We start from the raw sequence: 18,821 nt of genomic DNA, 5'->3' as shown, positions 1-18,821 counted from the left end.
GCTCAGGGAGGTTAAGTGACCCAAGATCGCAGAGCTAGGAAGTAGCAGATGGAGAAATCACATTGAGATCTTTCTGCTTTAAAACCCCCATGCTGTTTCTGTGGTTTAGTTTTCTTTATTTTTATGTGCGTGGATTGTCCAAAATCTCCAAATATTTTTCCGACTGCTGGAGGCTGGCAGAGGCAGGAAGTGGGAGCGGCCCCGGCGGCTGTGGTGGTGGAGGAGGACAGAGGAGGCAGGGGTGTGCCTGTGTGGGCCCTTTGTAGTTAGGTATTTATAAATCTGGACCTTCTCCCTTATAGCAAATATCGGTGCTGTTCCTTCTGGCTCTTAGACTCGGGGAAGGTATCCACGCCACTGTTCACAGGAGCTCATCCAAGAGAGGCAGTGCTGGGGGTCAGGTGAGGCCAGGCCGGCCTGGAAGTGTCTGGAGACTTTGGGGTATACCATATGACCACCCTGCCTCAGGCCTTCTGAGAGGAACCATCCTGAACCAGGGGCCTGTGGTGGGGCTTTGGTGTCAGGACTGTGCCCATAAGGGACTGACCGTAAGGGCTGGGCCTTCTGACAGAGAGGGGACACAAGCAGGAGCCTGCCTAGAAAGGGGGTAAAGGGGCAGCCCACTGGAGAGGTGATCCGGGATCTGGAGTGCCCTGGGTCCCGAGCACTGTCCCCTTCCTGAATTAGAAGGCCCATCGTATGGCTGTTCCTGGAATCCTCAGACACTTCTTGCTGTAAATTCCTTACAAGAATCCCCTCAGTTTGAGATCAAATTGAGTGAGAGAGATTGTGGCAGCCAAGAGATGTCCGAGAACAGTCCCAGATCGCAGAGCCTGATGTGGTCTGTCCTGCCACATTCTCAAGGCCTGTGCCTGAGGCCTGTGGCCGCCCCCACTTGGGTCACTGGTGTCTGTGGTTCATAGGGATGCCTTAGGACCGGAGCCTGATGTAGGGGTAAGATTTGGACCAGAAGCCAAGGAGGGGAGAGAAAGGAAGGGGTAGAAGGGCCATGGGGTGGAACAGTGAATTTCCAGTCATGAAGCCACAACATAGCTCAGTTGTGGGGTGTGTTTTAAGTGGCGCATTACCCATAATAGTCAAAGCACTAATTTGTATTTCAAAGCATATATTTACTTATTTAACTATTTTAAAATTCAAAAAGCACAGAAGGGAATACACAGAAAAATCTCTCTCCTTCCCTCCTGGCAGCTCCCTCCCGAGGCAACTGTTGAAGAATTGTCGGACTCCTTCCAGAACTGTTTTATGCACATACAAGCAGACACGTTGACACGCACATTCTTTCCCCCCACTCATTACATAAATGTTAGCATACTATTCCCATTGTCCTGCACCTTGTTTTCTTCACGTGTGAATCGTTAACTAGCTTCTCCCCTCAAGAGAGTAGATTGGAGGCCAACCCTGGAACAAGGTGGCCCTGGCTCATTTGCATTCTGAAGGGTGAGAGGGGGAGCGGCACCTAGGGAGGGGTTTGTGTGTGCGCGCGTGAGTGCACAAGTGTTTGTGTGCGTTTGTGCGTGCACTGCCAACAAGGCCTATGGGACAGCGTGCAGAGGCCCCACTCAGAAAACCTGGCTCTAGGTCTAGGGTCCCACTACCAAGCTGGGGCCTCTACCCCCCTCAGCTGATTCCTTCCCGCAAAGGGATAACAGGAATAATCCTTGGGGTTGTTGCGGGGTGGACTGAGGACGAGGTGAGAAACAGGCCTGTGAATTGTCAAGTCCTATGAGGTGAGGGGTTATTCTCAGCCTGAGTCCAAAGTGGTTTCCTCCATTTTCCTGAAGGGCAGGTTGGACCTTCTGCTTCCTGCCCACTCACCTCCTCATTTTGAGTTAGTGGCGACATCTCTACCTCAGGGAGTAAATAGAAGGCCTCCTGGGTCTCCCACCCACACCCACCTACCTATTTATTGGCATCTACCCCACCGCACCTCCCTCCCGTCCTCTCTTGGGCACCTGAAACTTGACTCCTCCCCTGCACTCTCCAAATCTTCAAACTCTCTTCTGGCTCCTTCTAATCAGCATTTAAACATGCTCAGACTCTTTGTGTCTTCAAAGGTAAACCCTCCCATGACTCCCTGTCGGCTTCCACTGTTTTCCTCTTCCACTTCAGAGTCAGACTTTTTGAAAGATTTGCTTAGGCTCAGTACCTTCCCCTCGCCCAGTTTCATTCCCTCTTCAGCCCTCGTGTTTCTTGGTCAAATACTTATTGAGCTCTATGTGTCCAGTGCTGTTCTAGACACTCGCATGAACTGACCCTTCGAATCCTCACAACAACAACCCAAAGAGGTAGGTACTACTACGAGCCCATTTTACAGATGTGGAAACCGAGGCTGGAGAGGTTAAGTGTGATGACACTGAGTGCAATCCCTACATAGCAAGTAGATAATTCTGGTTTCAAAGCCAGGCCATCTGCCTCCAGAGCCTGTGTACTTAGCCACGTCACTACCTGCCTCCTGTGGGCAGTGGTCTAGTAAACCAATTTGTGCAAGGTCAGTGACCTCTGCTAAAAAACAAAATCCAACCAAGTAAATTTGAAGGTCTAATTGGCTTTATTAAGTGTTTTATGAATTCGGCAGCATCCTGTCCAGCAGGCAGAGGGGAGCTCCCAGGAATTGTATGATATGGAGGGTTTTTTGGGGAAGGAAGGTGGGGCAAGAATGTTACTAGCAAACGCAAAGATTGTTTCAGGCCAGGTCATCTTCCTTCCTTTATTTATTTTTCTAAGTAATCTCTATACCCAACGTGGGGCTCGAACTTACAACCCCCGAGATCAAGAGTCACTTGTTCTACTGACTGAGCCAACCAGGTGGCCCCTGATCATCTTCCTTTAGGGAGAAGGGCAGGGGGTCTCATTAGGTGGATTTTCTCATCTTCTTTTGAGAGATGGAGAGGGCCCATGTGACAGATTACCTCACTGGAGCTAACTAGAAAATTCCAGATGGACTGATTTAAAATTCCACTCCTGGAGAAGCTGAAACTTCAGTTAAGTTTTGGTTTGCTGTCCTGGGGGCAAGTGGGTTTCCAAGTGTGGTGGACCTGGGTTCACATTCCAGCTCCTTTACCGAGTGCGCTGTGATCTAGAGAAAGTTCCTTGACCTGTTTCTCAGTGACTGAAGTTACCTGAAACCACGCAGCATGATGCCAGTGGGCCAGTGCTCTGCTCTTGGTTCTGTCCCTAACTGTGCTGGGCAAATAGCCTCTCCTCTCTGTGCCTCTGTTCCCCATGTGCGACATGAGAGCAGTAGCCAGAGTGTTTCCGAGGGCACTTCCATGCTTAAGCCTCTTTGGCTTGAGGGATACATCTCAGATTTTACACATTCGACATAGTGGGGACCTTCTCTCCTGGAGGAAGAAGATGGTAATGTTTCCCCCAGCAGTCCTGCACCCACAAGAAAGCAGGCCCCTGGCCACCAGACCAGCAATTAGGGAAGTTGTTTATGCCTCTTAGAAGTTGCTTCAGAATCAAGGGACTCTGGCTTCATCCCACCAGCAGGGAGGCAAGAAGAGGTGATAAGATCCAGAGCTGATAAAACCCAACTTTTGTGCAAAGCTTGTCTCCTTTCAGTTTCACAGGAACCCTGGGGGCAGAGGCTGTGACCACACACAGCCTGCTGGATATGGTGAGGGGTTTTATTAGGGCTCTCCAGGGAGATAGAACCGGTAGGATGCATCTATATATATATCTATGTATATAGATATAGATATATCTAGAAAGGGGTTTGTTTTAAGAAACTGGCTCATGTGATTATGGAGAGTGGCAATTCCAAAATCTGCATGGTGGGCTGTCAGGGTGAAGAGCCAGGAAACAGCCTAGATTGTGGTTCATGTCCAAAGGCAATTGCTGCAGAAATTCTTCTTGCTCAGGGAGGTCTGGCTTTTGGGTCTATTCAGGCCTTCAACTGATTGGACGAGGCCCACCCATATAATGGAGAGCAATCGGCTTTACTCCAAGTCCACCAATTTTAATGTAAGTCTCACCCTAAAACGATGTCACACAAACACCCAGAATAATGTTTAACCAAATATCTGGGTACTGTGGTCAAGTCAAGTTGATACATAAAACTAACCATCACAGGGGACTTTCTGTCTTATTAATCCCTGTGACCTGAGAGGTAGTTACTGGGATCCCTACTGATGAAGAGAGAGAAGAGACTCAGAGAAGTGACAAGGTTAACTTGGGGCTGCAGAGCTATGGTGGCATGCAGTCATCAAGGAGTCATCTCCTCCTTACTGGACCCCAGAATGCTTTCTGGGTGAGACACTTGAAAACCAATACCCAGGTGACCAGAACAGAGCTGTGTGAAGTCGCTTTCGACCCAGATGGAAAGTACACACATGCTTTCACCGGAAGGGATGCGGCTGGACAGCTGAGTCATGCCACCTCTCCCTTTAGGGATCAGATTGGCTTGTTCCTTCACCCCCGTTGTGGAAAGTCCAGGGTCTTCCCCAGGATTTCTCGGACTGCCGGGGGTGGATGCTAGAACGTGCTTTCTTGGTCAACAGGCCCTGAGTTCCTGCCTCTGCCCCGGCGGTGATCTTACCACAACTGACTGGGCAGATCCTGTTTGTCAACCTCACAACTTTCTTCCTTTCTTTCAAAACTCATCTGCTGCCCACACCACCGAGAAGCATCTGTGTGGCAGGCTTTCCTGATGGCCTGTGGAGATGGAGAGGAGTTACAGAGCAGCTGTGAGGGCTACAAATGGGAAACGAGACCATGTCTACAGCCCCAGCTTCCGCTCTCTGTTGCTTGGCATTCCCCCCTTCCTCATCTTCCTTCCTATGCCCTCTGTGGTCATCATCGTCTTCCTCTCAGAAGTAAAATGATCTCCCTCACATTTTCTTTCTCTCTTTTTTTAAAGGATTTTATTTATTTGAGGGAAAGAGAGAGAGCAAGCAGGGGGAGGGGCAGAGGGAGAGGGGGAAGCAGACTCCCCGCCGAGCAGGGAGCCCGATGTGGGGTATGGGGTGCTGTGCTGTGGGCTTTGGAGGCAGACAGGCATGCTTCAGTCCTGACTCCCATCTCCGTCACTTACTGTGTCATTGGGGCCAATTGCTTAAACTTTCTGAGCCTTACTTTCTTCATTTGTAAACATGGGGATCACGACACCTGCATTGGGAGGGCTGCTCAGAGGACAAGGAAGGTAAGCTACGACACGACACGTGCTTTGCAGCAGAGCCCCATGTTCAGGTCAAGGTCCAGGGAACAGAGAGGCTGGCCCTGCCCTCTATAGCCTCTGGCCCTCAGAGAAGTGGGGCCTCCCCTGGCACCCCCACCCTTCCCCCAGCCTGGCTTCTTGGGCTCTTCGAAAAACCTCACCAGATACTATTGGGAGATTTGATCTGCGGTTCCAGCCAAGGTCGCTCACGAAGGCAGTGGGGCCTGTATCCCCGTGTGAGCGCTGTAGGCTCAGACCCTGGAGGCCCAGAAAGCTCATTCATGGACATTGAGATCTCCTGCTTTCCTGAATGACACCCCCAAACAACCCAACCCTAGGCATGGACAGGGGCGCTGCTGCTGTTCTCTGTGTGTACCCCTCTATGTGACCTGGCAAGCTGCACTCTGCGGCAGGCAGTCTCTGTTTAGGCGGGCACCTAGGGTCTCTTAGCCAGTGTTTGGACAGAAGAAGAGGGAAGGAAAAAAGTCAAGTTCAGGGTATCCATTCAATGACTTTTAGGGATACATTCTATGCACCGGGCAGTACCACCTGTAGACCTGGGCCCGGTCTCCACTGCCACCCTTTCCACTCCAACGAGCCCTCTCACGCTCGCTACTCCACGCATGAACTTGACCTGAGGAGCTCTGGGACTCATGACCAAGGGTCCTCCGGGGGCTCGGAGCCAGGCCTCCGGAGGAACAGCCTGGAGTCAGCTCGCTCCTGCTGGTGGGTGTGGGATCACAGAAGGTCGAGTTGCTGGAATGGTGCTGACATATTGATTTTGTGTGACTCAAACTGTTTATCTAGACAGTGGCCCAGAAAAGGAATACTTGCCCAGGACCGCCTTGCCTACCCTGGAGGCGGCCCTAGAGCTGGGCCCTTGCCACACGCTAGCACAAAACAATGTCCTGGCTTCTAGGAGCTTCTATTCTGGTCAGGGGAGGCAAATCGGGGTGACAGGGGCTATGGAAAAAAAACAAAGCAGGTTAAGGGAGATAGCTGACAGCGAGGAGGGCTGGCTGGGAAGTCGTGACCGAGGAGCTGGCATTTGAAGGGCAGCGGGAAAGCTGCCTGTGGATATGCGTGGGGGCCGAACTCTCCGGGCAGAAGGAACAGGAAGTGGAGGCGTGCCCCTGCTTGGCCTGAGCCAGAAGGAGAATGATGAGGATCTCAGAGCCTGCAGGTGTTGGTAAAGCCGGCTTTCACCCAGAGAGGGAAAGCCACTGAGGGGTTTGAGCCGACTACATGATCTGACTTACATTTTTAAAAGGGTGACTGCATTCATTCATGGTCACTGCTGTGAAGTACGTCGTTGTGCAAAGGAAACAATCTAGTAATCCTCTCGCCTGCGATGGCCTCTCGGGCTCTTCTGGCTCTTTGCAGTGATCTACAGTTCCGTTGAAAACATTAGCTACACATCCCTGGATGCGCCCGTGCGGGCATTTCCGTCCGGTAGATCCCCTCCCCTCACTGGCTGCTCCTTCCTGTTCTCCTTTGCCCCTTTCTCCTCCCCTGCCTGACCTCCTGGCCCTGTCCTTGGACCTCTTCTCCTTCCTGTTGTCACTTACTTATAAGTCCTCTCATCCAGACTCGTGGCTTTCCTATCAAGTATATGCTAATGTCTCCCATTTTTAGCTGCCCAAAGCCCCCTCCTGAACTTCATATATTGAACTTCTTTTTTTTTTTTTTTAAGATTTTATTTATTTATTCGACAGAGACAGAGACAGCCAGCGAGAGAGGGAACACAAGCAGGGGGAGTGGGAGAGGAAGAAGCAGGCTCATAGCGGAGGAGCCTGATGTGGGGCTTGATCCCATAACGCCGGGATCACGCCCTGAGCCGAAGGCAGACGCTTAACCGCTGTGCCACCCAGGCGCCCCCATATATTGAACTTCTGACTATGTCTTTCTCTACTTGGCTTTCTAACTCTCGTATCTACAAGTCAACTCCTGATTCCTTCATGCCCCAGACCTCCTCCTAAAGTCTTCCCATATCGGTAACAGGCAACTCCACACTTCAGGCTTCTCAGGCCCCCAACCTTGGAGTCATCCTTGACTTTATCCCGTTAGGTGTACCTTCAAAATGGTACCCGCTTCTCGCTGCCTCTTCCCCTACTGCCCTGGTGGAAGCCAGCATCATCTGTCACCTGGACTTACCCAGTAGTACCCTAACCTGCACCCTCCTCCTTGGCTTCCCTCGCATCCATTCTCCAACCAGAGCGAAATCTTTAAGACGTAAGTCAGATCAGAACACTCTCTCTGCTCAAATCCTGCAATGACCGCCCATCTCATTCAGAGGAAAACCTGCCGTCCCCGGAAGGGCCTATGAGACCACCTGCCCTCGTGCTTCCTTCTGAGCCCCTCTCCCGTGACTCTCCCTTTTGCTCACTCTGCTCCAGCGTTCCTGGCCTCTGTGCAGGCAGGGCCCTTGCTTGCTTTCTTGCTGTGTCGCCAGCACCTAGAAGAGTGCTTGGCACAGAGTGGACAGCTATTTCTCGAATCAATCTATTAATGGATTATTATTATTAGGAGCTAGGTAATCTGAGTCAGATAAAGAGAAAGTTACATCATGGAGCTGAAGGGCCGGGGGAAGGCGATAAGATCAATGATTGGGAGGCTCTGGGTAGGGTTGGGAGATTGTTGCATCTGGACTATGAGAGACAATGAGTTTCAGTGACAGGGAGAGATTGAAGAGTGTGATACCGGGATTGAGTGGAGGAAGGTTCTCTGTTCTTCTACCTCACTGGCTACTTCACCTCCATCTCTTTCGTTGGTTTCTCATCAGTGTTTTGATTTCCCAAAATGGAGTGAAGTAATGAAAAAGTCTAGGGCAGTGTTTTTCAAACGGAGAGACTTTGCCCATTGGTGAATCATAAAATTTAAGTTGGTGGATCTATAAAAATGAAGTCGAACAGAATAGGAAATAGCGGCGCACCCTGTGTGTAGCAAGGGTAAGTATCATATTATAAAACTCTATCTCATTTAGGTAAGTGTGGATGTGGGTATTTATATATGGTGGGTGTTATACTGAGTCACGCGTACGGGTGGGTCATGGACAAGCAAGTTTGAAAGCCACTGGCCATGAGAGTGGGTCAGAGGGTCAGAAAACTGACAGGCCAGGTCATTGGAAGGAGTTTATTGTGAATCCTGAAATCACCAAGACTTTATCGGGGTAGTAGTGGAGAAAAAGATACTTTACCAGGGTCCCAACTCTTCAAGAATGTCCTGGGAGTCCGTAGATGATTGCAATGAGGTGCTGCTTGCTCCTGGCTCTCCGACTTCTCATTCTAATCCTTTCCTGCGTCTATGCAGCCCAGAGCCTGCTGGCTCTTTTTTCCCCCACCAGCACATTCCAACCCACCGCAGTAGCCCTAGCAACCTGCTCCTGACTGCTGGGTCACAGCCCCAGGAGCTGGTTTCCTCACTCATTCCTCCTGTCTCTAAGCACACTCATTAGTGCTCACAGCAGTACAATAGCAAGGTGAACCTTCACTTACTGGGCTCTTCTCTGTGTCCTGTAGCCCCGGCAAGGTACAAATTCCCTTCATTTTAAGGAAGAGAGCCCGGAGTTCCGAGGTTAAGTGACTTGTCCAATGTCACTCAGGGGCAGAGTCAGGATTTGAACTCAGGTCTGTTTTCCCAGGGAAGCCTTTGCGATGCAACCCTGCAGCCTCCCTCAACGGCTGAGTGGTTCACTCTTATAGAGCGTCCTCCCAGCATGACGTTCAGATTTCACGCTCCAATACAGCTACAGATCCCTATATTGAATGCAGGCTGGGTTCTACAATTCTGACACCAATTCTAATGTGTGGGTTTTTTCCCCTACACCAAGAATTCTCTGACACCAGTGGGGCGTCCTACAATTCCACTCAATCCTGACACCGTCCCCCCGGAGACAGCATCAGATGCCACAGGTTGAGGGCTCAGTCCCACAAGACTGGTCCCCCGCTACCGCCCTGCTTCAGACCCCAATCGCAAGCCCAGATTGTTGTTTGTGCCTCTGACTGACTGGCTATCAGTGGGAGGTTCCCAGGATCCCCTCTGTGGATTTGATTAATTTGCTAGAGCTGCTCACAGAACTCAGGAAACCAGTTTACTGCCTAGATTACTGGTTATTACAAAGGATGTTAAGGATATGAATCAACAGCCAGATGAAGAGATACACGGGGTGGGGTTTCCAATACGGGAGCTTCTGTCCTTGTGGAGTTTGGGGCCCGACACAGTGGCACGTGGATACGTTCTTGTTCACCAATGTGAAAGCTCTCCAAATCCTATCCTTCTGGGTTTTTGTGGAGGCTTCATTACATAGGGAAATTGATTAAATCATTGGCTACTGGAGATTAATTCAACCTCTAGCCTCTCTCCTCTCCCCAGTTGTCAAGGGGGTGGAACTGAAAGTTCCAACTCTCCATCACACGGTTGGTTCCCCCAACACCCAACACCCACCCTTGGGTGCTGTTCCAAAAGTCACCTCATTCATATAACCACAGGTGTGGTTGAAAAGAGTTTGCTATGAATATCAAGACACCGTTACTGTTCTTATCACTAAGGAAATTCCGAGGAAGTTCGTAAAGCAGCTCTATGCCGGAAATGGGATACAAATACATATACGAATACATATTTCTTTTTTTTTTAATATTTTATTTTTTTATTTGACAGAGACAGCCAGTGAGAGAGGGAACACAAGCAGGGGGAGTGGGAGAGGAAGAAGCAGGCTCCCAGCGGAGAAGCCTGATGTGGGGCTCGATCCCATAACCCTGGGATCGCGCCCTGAGCCGAAGGCAGACGCTCAACGACTGCGCCACCCAGACGCCCCGCACAAATACATATTTCTTATGATAACTCACAACATCACGGGTTCTCTCACAGAGTTGGAATGTAAACATCAAAATTCTTTTGTTTTTATTTTTATTTTTTAATTAATTAATTTTTAAAAGTAAACTCTACACCCAGCATGGAGCCCAATGCAGGGCCTGAACTCACGGCCCTGAGATCAAGACCTGAGCTGAGATCAAGAGTTGGACGCTTAACTGACTGAGTCACCCAGGCGCCCTAACATCAGAATTCTTGAATGGCTACTGTTTCCACTGAATGCCGGCCTTGTATCCCGAGCTGCACTGGGGTTATAGGGAAAGAGCGAAGGCTGGGCCCCGGCCTTAGGAGGTTACAATCAGGGAACTTGAGACCTTAGAGGTTCTCCACATTCAACAAACAACAAAACTGAGGCTTGAGTCATAATGCAGGAAAGAATTAGAAGCCATGGAGCAAGGATTAAGGGTTAGTCATTTACAAACTCCAAGGTCACTCCTCATCATTTCTTGAAGTTTTCAGTACCTGGTAAAAAGTGTCTCCAACACTATCTCTATAAAATCTTGGTGCTTCAGACTCCAGGTCTCCTGTTTATACCTCCCAGTTTATACCTTCTGCAGGTTGAGACGATGGAAGGACAGCATGGGACATCTATGAACCTGGCTCACAGTGTTAGGGCCCTGCCCAATCACAAGATCCTACCCTACTCCAGGTGTCCAGAGGCCATATGCCCCAGGTGAGGCTGAGACCCTTCCCAGCCCTGGACCTGGACCCTGGGGAATGAGTCTTGCTTAGTCTGACCCACTTTTGGTAATTCCACTCCACTTGCCTGGGTTTAAGAATGAGTGTGTAATCAAAGAGGGCGGTGGGAGGTGGAGCAAAATTGGTGAAGGGGAGTGGGAGGCACAGGCTTCCAGGTATGGAATGAGTAAGTCATGGGGAGGAAAGGCACAGCACGGGGAACAGAGTCAATGGTATTGTACTAGCCTTATATGGTGACAGATGGCGGCTACACTCGCAGTGAGCACAGCATGACGTATAGACTTGTCAAGCCACTATGTTGCACCCTTGAAACTAATATAACATTGTGTGTCAACTGTACTTCAATGAAGAATTTTTTTTTTTAATTTTTAAGAAGTAAGAGTATTGGGGAAAAAAAAAGAATGAGTATGCAATCCATTTTGCCCAATGAGATGTGAGGGGATGTCTTGAGGGAATTTGGGGAATAATTTTCATGTTTAAAAAAAAAAAGACAACAGAAGAAATACTTTCTCTTCTATTATTTAAATATAGATGTTGGGGGAGGAGGTGAAGCCTTGAGCTGGTATAGGCAGCTGGTGACCACTCAGGGACAAACTCCAGGGCGAAAGCCGGTGTGCTGAGGCGGGTCAGCCATGGAGCTGCTCTACCTCTGAATTTCCTGTACATGAGTAAGTTCCTCACTGGTTAAGATTTTTTGAGTTCAGCCTCCCGAAACTTGTAGCCCAAAGCATCTTAACCAGTTAAGGTAGAGTGTGGCATCAGGTGGCCTTGCCTCTGAGTGCTGCGGAAGGTCAAGGAAAGCAGGGGTCAAAGGCAGCCAGCGCTGTATGCTAGCGACTCTAACAGATAAACCGGGAAATCTGGGTTTGAGGCAATACAAACTATTTTTCCCCGTGTGTGTGTCACTGCACAGTTCCAACAAGGCGGACTTTTCTGTGGTCATTCGGGGACCCAAGATCCTTTCTTCCTTCCTCTCTGTCCTTGGGATTCAGCCGCTAGGTGGGCGTCGGGAACGCACAACTGCATCTTAAGCACTGTAGGCTGGAAGTTACACTCATCACTTGTACTTTTACTGCATTGGCTAAAAGTAGCCACACAGCCTCTCGTGGGTGCAAGGAGACCCGCAGGGCAGCCCCTCCCTTCCAGTAACAACTGTGTCCTCCACGAGCGGAGTAAGGACATCTGAGAGTCAGCGGGCCCTTTGGGCTGGAAGCTATGATGGTGGGGTAATGAGGGTCTGGGCTGGGCCTTGAGCGGGGAGGGACCCGGTGGTGGCATTCAGTGGTAGTGGTGGGCACAGTGTATATTAAGGGAAAAAGCTGATTCAAAGGGGACTTAGTTGGGGTAAGACCTGCATTTGGGGTGGAGAGGGAATGAGACCAGAATAAAGAGGGCCTTGCATGTCTGGGTTCCCCAGAATTGGGTTGGGCTGTTACACAGATGGGCTCTATCTGGGTCCCTACCTGTTAAGCATCGGGATTCAGGATGAATCCCCCAATATTCCATGGCATGGATAAAGGAACAGTAGACTTTATTTATTTGGAGTGGTGGGAAAAAATAAAATGTACAAGCCCAGGGTCAGCAAAACTAAGTTGTCATGTTCTAATAAAAAGACCCTGGCCCTTTTCATAGGGCAAATACAAAAGCAACCTTGTCAGTGAGAAAGCCCACAGGCTGTTGGGGCCAGCCAGTCTGGATTAGGGTGCTCCTTGTCGGCAGCAGAGGACAACTGTGGGTCCATGGGATGGTCAGTTGTGGAAAGCTGAGTTTGGGGCAGTCCCCCCCCCCTCGGAAAAGGGGACTCCTGATGCCAATGAGCTCTGTGTCCATGTAACATTATGGGAGGGGTCAGAGCCCTCGGATTCAGTAATACCAGGGCTACTTATCGTGCACCACTATGTGCGAGGCACTTTCTGTTTGCACTTAGTAGGCCCAACAAGCAGGGCCCATGGGTTGTAACCTTACAGCCACTGTCTTTTGTCTCACCCTGTTCTTAAATTGCGTTTAACGGAAGCGGTTCATCTTGGTCCAGGACGGATGTGTGGCAGTCTTAGGACTATTCTGATGACTTTTAGGGTAAAGTCCTACAGCGACTTTGAGTTGCAAAACACAGTTTTCGTTCCAGAATTACAAGGTTTAGTCACAGGTGATAGTCAAAGCTTCCAATTATAGTTAAAGTTGTGGCTGCTTTCCTTGTGCTTGGAAAGGAGTGTGCCCAGCGTTTCCTTTCTTGCTCACTCACCTCTGCTCACTTAACTGCATTTTCTGAGCTCTCAGTTGGAGAAGGTTTTAGTTATCCCAGGCCAGTGAGCAGAGGCATAGAATCAGCCTCTCCCCAGCGCTCCGGGCGCCAGCAGCAGTGGGAACATGGCCCCTCCTCTAAGCTTCTTCTGGTTATTACTTCCGCATTCCCTCCTTCTCTTTTGTGATTTTTCAGAAAAGATGTGCTTAACCAACTCCCTGTATTCAATTCTTTCTGATGAGTTACCTATTTTAGATTCTGTCTTCTTGGTCAGACTCTGATTATACATTGGTTATTTAATGATATACAACCAGCCACAACTGAAAAAAGATGCAAATTATATTAAATATAACGGTCAATTATTTGTGGAGAAAATGATGTCACATTTGATTCTGTGAGCCAGGGTTTAATAAAGTACTGCTCTCCCTGGGAGAGATTTGTACTGAACTGACTGCTATGACCTTCCTTCTCTGCCTCTGCTTTTAACCCCGAGGGTGCCTAATAAGTCATTCATGGACCAAACTATGAATACACCTTCCATTACATCAGCATCATCAGTAGGATCCGGGAGGATGAGATGAGGGACTCCACTCTGGTCCAGAAGGAAATGAGGGGAGCAGCCTGATATAAAGGGTGGTGGCCACTGAATTTGAGTTGAGGTTTTTCTAGGGCTAGTGGGGGCAGGAGACATGGCAGAAGAGATAAGAAGATGTTCCCTTGGGTTTCTCTTGATATCATGGGGTTGGATTTGTTTTCAAGAGATTCAGAGGATTCCTAACTTTAATTTGCTGAATATCATCTTTACATTTCATCTTCATTCTCCAGTTCCTTTAATTACTGATAACTCCTTTAAAAAGGAAGAAAAATGGACCAAGGAGAGTTTGCTTCTCTTTATTTCCAAACCAAAGCAAGGTAGTTCAGTAAATGCCGTTGCCTTTGTCCAAATGTCAGAATAATTGTCCGTTGTTTCTTCCACTCCTCATTGTTTCATTGGAGTTGCGTGCTCATGCTCCTTCTCCCTCCTCTGCATCCCATCTCTCCTCCTCCTCTCTCCCTCTCCCCTCCTCCTCTTTCCTCTTCCATCTCCTTCTTTTCCTTCTCATCTTCTTCCCTCCCCCTTCTCCTTCTCTTCCCTTCACTTCCTCCTCCCCCTTCCTCTCCTCCTTCTCCATCTTCTTTTCGCTAATGCTTTTCACAGACTTTGTTTTATGTGTTCCACAGTTTTGGTCAGAAGCTTCAAAAATTTTACCACATTTAGTGCACTCTTAAACAAAGCTATAAGTTTACCATCAACCTTTACCAAAGCTGTATCATCCCACATGTCAGAATCGTTACTCTGAAGGCATACAAATTGGCAAGGAAGAAGGAAAACTCTCACTATATGCAGATGATATGATACTGTATGTAGAAAACCCTAAAGACTCCACCAAAAAAACTACTAGAACTGGTAAGTGAATTCAGTAAAGTTGTAGGATACAAAAATCAATGTATGGAAATCTGTTGCATTTCTATACACTAATAATAAAGCAGCAGAGAGTGAAATTAAGACCAATAAGATACACCAAAACCAATAAAATACCTAGGAATAAACTTAACCAAAGAGGTGAAAGACCTGTACTCTGAAAGCTATAAAACACTGATGAAAGAAATTCAAGATGATGCAAAGAGAGAGAAAGACATTTTGTGCTCATGGGTTGGAAGAACAAATATTGTTAAAATGTCTACACGACCCAAAGCAATCTACAGATTTAATGCGATCCTTATCAAAATACCAACAGCATTTTTCACAGAGCTAGAACAAACAATCCTAAAATTTGTATGGAACCACAAAAGACCTCAAATAGCCAAAGCAATTTGAAAAAGAAAGACAAGGGGCGCTGAGTGGCTCAGTCGTTAACTCCCAAGGTCCTGAGATCGAGCCCCGCATTGGGCTCCCTTCTCTGCTGGGATCCTGCTTCTCCCTCTCCCACTCCCCCTGCTTGTGTTCCCTCTCTCACTGGCTGTCTCTCTCTCTGTGTCAAATAAATAAATAAAATATTTTTAAAAAATTCAAAAAAGAAAGACAAAACTGGAGGTATCACGACTCTGGATTTCTTTTTCATTTTTTAAAAAATATTTTCAAGAATTTTTATTATAAATCAAAACAGGGAAATGGGATAACAGTTGAAAGAAGCTGTGGGGTCTAAGATGGGATTTATTTTTAAATATGAGAGTTTTTTTGTGACTGTATGTTGATGGGAGTGAAAAGGGTAAAAAAATGAGAGTCCACAGCTTTCTGTGAATGAGCACAGTGGACTGGAGCAATGTATTGATGTTGGCTGTCCTTGGGGCAAAGAGAAATCCATTCATTATAACGGGAGGGGAGGCAAGTGTAAGGGCATATTTGGTAAAGGGATGGTGGGGAAGAAGTGGAGGAAGTGACATACGAGATGAAATAAAATGACTATTTCTCTATAGAAATGAGTCAGAGAGGAGACAGAAAATATAAGTGTGTTCTTTGAGAGAGCAGGAGATCATCAGAAAAATATGGTAAGATAGTTAAGGACCCAGTTGAGATCTGTGGGTAGAAATTCAAATGGTATCAGCCAAGTTGTTCACTGCTCAGATGTACATGTGGTGTAAGTAGAAATCTAGATGCAATGAGGGTTGGGATATTGCTAAGAGAATACAATAGAGAAAGAGAAGTCAAGGGACAATTCCAGATTTCAACTTATATTACAAAGGGTAGTAATTACAACAGTATGTTACTGGCATAAAAATAAACACATAGATTAATAGAATAGAACAGAAAGCCCAGAAATACATCTGCAATTATATGGTCAATTAATCTTTGACAAAGGAGGAATGAATATACAATGGGAAAAAGACAAATGGTATTCAGAAAAGTGGAAAGCTATATGCAAAAAAATGAAACTGAATCGTTTTTTTTCACCATACATAAAAGTAAATTCAAAACAGATTAAAGACATAAACATGAGACCTGAAACCATAAAAATCCTAGAAGACAGCACAGACTGTAATCTCTCTGACATCAGCTATAGCAATATTTTTCTAGATGTGTCTCCTGAGGCAAGGGAAATAAAAGCAAAAATAAATTATTGGGACTACATCAAATAAAAAACTTCTACACAGTGAGGGAAACAATCAACAAAACTAAAAGGCAACTAACGGGATGGGAGAAGATATTTGCAAATGACATATCCAATAAAGGATTAGTATCCAAAATATACAAAGAACTGATGCAATGCAACACCCAAAAAACAATCCAATTAAACATGGGCAGAAGACATGAACAGACATTTCTCCAAAGAAGACATCCATAAAGCCAACAGACACATGAACAGATGCTCAATATCACTCATCATCAGGGAAATGCAAATCGAAACTACGATGAGATATCACCTCATACCTGTCAGAATGGCTAAAATAAAAAACTCAAGAAACAACAAGTGTCGGTAAGGATGTGGAGAAAAAAGAATGTTCTTGCACTGTTGGTGGGAATGCAAACTGGTGCAGCAACTCTGGAAAACAATATGGAGGTTCCTCAAAAAGTTAAAAACAGAACTACCCTATGATCCAGGAATCACACTATTGGGTATTTACCCCCAAAATACAAAAACACTAATTCAGAGGGATACATCCACCTCTACGTTTATTGCAGCATTATTTACAATAGCCAAACTATGGAAGAAGCCCAAGTGCCCATCGACTGATGAGTAGGTAAAGAAGATGTGCCATATATATATATATAGAATATTACTCAGCCATAAAAAAGAATGAAATCTTTGCAACAACGTGGGTGGAGCTAGAGAGTGTAACGTTAAGTGAAATAAGTCAGTCAGAGAAAGACAAATGCCATATGACCTCAATCATATGTGGAATTTAAAAATTAAACCAAAGAGCAAAGGAAAAAAAAAAAAGAGAAAGAGACAAACCAAGAAATAGACTCTTAACTATAGAGAACAAACTGATGGTTACCAGAAAGGAGGTAGATGGAGGGTTGGGGGGAAACAGGGGATGGGGATTAAAGAGTGCACTTACCATGATGAAAAATAACACAAAATGAAAAAAGAAAAGAATAGTTACTCTGGCCTGCATGCCAATGAGTAGCCTCTAACTCCTCATGGAAGTTCATGGAAGTTGCTGCCACCCAGCACCACCATGGCAAGAAGGCTCAGGGTCATGTAACCAGTGTTTAGATGGATCCATAGAAAATTTGCACCTGGCACCCCACTGTGGAATCTTATATCTACTGTATCTTGATGTCTGAGTTGAAACTTCCATGTTATCATCCTGTTACATACAGATTAACATTTTAAGATTGTTTTAAATTAATAGACCTTATTTGTTGAGCAGTTTTAGGTTCACAGGAACATTGGCTGGAAAGTACAGAGCTCCCAAATACCTCCTCCTTCCCTCTGCCCCTTACACATATAACCTCCCACACCATCAACACTGGCTTCAAAGTGGTGCATTTGTTACAACTGATGAACCAATGCTGACACATGGTCATCACTCGAAGTCCATAGTTTACCTTGACATTGTACATTCCCTGGGTTTTGACAAATGCATGATGCCATGTCTCCACCATTACATACAGTATCATACGGAATAGTTTCACTGTCTTAAAAATCCCCTGTTCTCCGCCTATTCATCCTCTCTCCCTTCCTAATGCTTGGCAACCACCAATCTTTTTACTGTCTCCTCAGTTTTGCCTTTTCCAGAATGTCATATAGTTGGAATCCCATAGTGTGTAGCCTTTTCAGATTAGCTTCTTTCACTTAGCAATATGCATTTAAGGTTCCTCCATGTCTTTTCACAGCTTGGTAGCTCACTTTTTTTTTTAACCCTTTCAATTTTCAAAACTTCCTTGTGAGATATGTTGTATCAGCTCCTACTTACACATGAAGAAACCAAGGTCCAAGACCATGCTAGTTGAATGCTAGAACGTAGATCTGTTTTAGAGTCTCTCTCTGACCTTCCCCCATAGCCAATGGGCTTCTCTAGGCTTGACTGAGCTTTGTGGTCCTGGGCAAGTCACTGCCTCTTTTCTTTGGCCCTCAGTGTCCCCATGTGTTAAGAATAGGGAATACTCCTCATGTTTCCCGAACTCCCAGGGCAGTGTGGAGGGTCAGGGGGACAGCCCAAATCCTTCTATGAGGTCTGTGGGTACCAGCGACTGTCCTTGCAGGGTGTGTTGGAATAGCCCCCCTGGGTCCCTCACTGCCTTGCTTGGCTAGGTCAGTTCTGTCTCCTAGAGCCCTGCAGGGTAGTAGAGATTCCACATTGGGATAAGATCTGATCCTGTCTGCATTGCTACAGGGGAAGCAGATGGTTTGGGGAAATCTAATTTAAAAGTAAAGAAATTGAATTAGCTCTCCAGGGGTCTGCTGGCCTACACTTGAGTAAAAACTATTACATTAGCTTCTCAGGCCTCTCCAAGCCAGCATTAAAACTGAGGGTGGGTGGGGCGGGCCGAGGGGACGAGGAGAGAACTTAGCTCGGGTGGGGTAAAAGTCCTCAGCCTCTGACGATCCCTGGCTTGGGACTCATGAACCTGTAGTGGCCTCTGCCATTAACTTTCCATGGTTCATAGACCTCTCTGTAACTTCCCTTTCTCAGAGACACACACATAAAATTCTACCTTTCTTGGAGTGTGGTCACACTTAAGGATAACATCCTCACCAGGCATATTTACTCTGAGAATTCCAGTGAGATCCCCTTGGGGTAAAGACTCTGAGGCGGGGCTCATCTAGGGTGGCTGACCTAGGCATCCTTGAGCCAGTTAGCTCTGGCCAGGAAAGTTGTCCCGGGGAGTCTTTTCTGCTTAAT

This window comes from Ursus americanus, chromosome 25, assembly GCF_024610735.1.
Source record: "Ursus americanus isolate L20-20 chromosome 25, mUrsAme1.1.p, whole genome shotgun sequence".
Lineage (NCBI taxonomy): Eukaryota > Metazoa > Chordata > Mammalia > Carnivora > Ursidae > Ursus > Ursus americanus.
The sequence above is the reverse complement of the archived record's forward strand: the minus strand, read 5'-3'. Positions refer to the sequence as shown.